The sequence below is a fragment of the Orycteropus afer genome, unplaced genomic scaffold (assembly GCF_000298275.1).
Source record: "Orycteropus afer afer isolate SDZICR_OR568_19922 unplaced genomic scaffold, OryAfe1.0 scaffold00632, whole genome shotgun sequence".
Lineage (NCBI taxonomy): Eukaryota > Metazoa > Chordata > Mammalia > Tubulidentata > Orycteropodidae > Orycteropus > Orycteropus afer.
Genome location: NW_006922219.1, coordinates 704,068 through 706,488, shown reverse-complemented (window position 1 = coordinate 706,488; position 2,421 = coordinate 704,068).

Below are 2,421 nucleotides of genomic sequence, written 5' to 3'. Positions count from 1 at the left end.
GCACCCTGTCATGATAAACACTCTTAGTAAACTGAACATAGAAGGAAAGTTACTAAACTTGATAAAGAAAATCTGTGAAAACCTTACAGCTAACATTAAACTAATTGTGAAAACTTGAATGATCTCCCCTTAAGATCAAGAACAAGGCAGGGATTTTAGTTCTCAGTACTTCCATTCAACATCATCCTGGAAATCCAAAACAGTGGAACAAGACAAGAAAATCAAATAAAAGTCATAACTATTGTTGTTGTTATGTAGAGAATGAAATAAAACTGTCTTTATGGAGGGCATCATCATGTACTTAGTCATGTATTTAGAAAATTGTAAGGAATCTGTTACAACATTACTAAAACAAAAATGGGCATTTAGTAAAGTCAAAGGATACAAGGTCAATTTAAAAAAATCAGTTGTATATCTATTCATTTACAGTGGTATCCAAAATCATGAAATACCAAAAGATGAATTTAGCAAAATATGGACGAGATGTGTATGATTAAACTTCAAACACTTCTGAGAGAAATTAACATGATATAAATAAATGGAGATATATGCTCTATTCCTGGATCAGGAGGTTCAATATTCTAAGGTGTTAATTCTTTCCAAATTGGTCTACAAGCTCAATGGGATCCCAATTAAAATCTCAAGTTTATTTACAGACACAGTACATTGGATTTCATTCAGGTTAAAAAACTGTTTCTTTCAAAGACACCATTAAAAACAAATAAATAAAAGGTATACCACAAACTAGTAGAAAACATTTGCAAAACATTTATTTGGCCAAGAACTTGAGTCCAAAATACATAAATACCAGTTAAAACTCAATAATTATAATATAAATGACCATTAACAATGGCTAAAATATTTGAACAGAAAATTCACAAAACATATATAAATTACTTGAGGAGCACATGAAAAAACGGTTAACATCACCAGTCATAGAGAAAATGCAAATTAAAACTACAATGAGATATATAACTATAAATCCACTTGAAAAGTATGAAGAAGAACCAAGTGTTGGACATTATTAGGGTAACTGAACTCTCATACACTGCTGTTTGGAAGGCAAAATGGTACAGCCGCTTGAAAACAAGTCATGAAGTTAAACACACTTAGCATATCGGCCCCATTCTTAGTTATTTAGCCAAGATAAATAAAAACATCTGACCACAAAAACATTTGTAAACTAATTTTTTTGGCAACATTATTCATAACAACCAAAAATTGGAAATAGTTCCAAAATCCTATCATCAGAAAAAAGAATAAATTGTGGTGTATTCATACAGTTGAATTTTAATCACCAGTAAAAAGGAGCTATGACACATCAATTGACATACTAAGTATCAAAAATATGCTAACTGAAAGAAGCTAAGCTCAAAAATTGCATACTGCATGACTACATTTGTATGAAACTCTAGAAATAGTTATAGTTATCAATAGTTTCTAATCAATACTTGCTGAGATTGTGGATAGAAGGAGATGTTTGACTGCAAAAGGACAGGAAATTGAGAGTTCTGGTAAGATGGCGGAATAGGCAGAAAGACTGCACGGACCCTCTTCAACAAATAAAAGGGGAACCAATTAATACAGATACAGAAGATAATCCTGGACCCCTGAACCTTGAAGGGAAGGATATAGAAGTGGACTAAACTCCAACTAGCAGAAGAATTTGCATAAAAACACCAAAAAAGGAGACATACCGAGCAGCAGTCTGGCAGCAATCCTGATTACACAGACAGCTGGGATATTGCCGACTGGTGGTAAGACTTAAGAATTAACCCAAAAACTGACCCTACTAGCCAGGGACTGCACGGAGGACTGCTCTGGTGGCTAGGGAATAAAGGGGAAAGCAGAGAAGAGGATGGCGGGCTGAGCTGTGGACTTTTGTCTGTACGGAGGGTGCAGCCTTTTTGAGTGTTTACAAGCAGCTTGATCATTTTGGATATCTAAAGCTACAGCATTCTCCCAGATTCCAGGGACTGAAGAAATTAAGACTGCTCTGGTGGTTGGGAAATAAAAAGGAAAACAGCGAAGAAGATTGCTGGCTGAATTGTGGACTATTGTCTGTATGGAGGGTGCAGCCATTTTGAATGTTTACAAGCGGCTTGATCATTTTGGATATTTAAAGTGACAGCATTCTGGGCCAACGATAACAAACCACCAAGAAGAGCCTGAACCACCGTTGGCTGCTCTTCACAAACAGTTAAAAGAGATCTAAATACAACAACATCACAATGCCTCGGAAACAACAGACCATCACAGTCCACACAAAGAAGCAGGATAAAGTGGTAGAAATAAGGGAGCAGGATACAGACCCAGAATACATCCCTGAGGAAGAAGCAGCATTGGAACTCTCTGATAAGGAATTCAAAAGAATTATCTTTAGGTATCTTCAAAGGATTGAGAGACAGACCAAAGAAAACA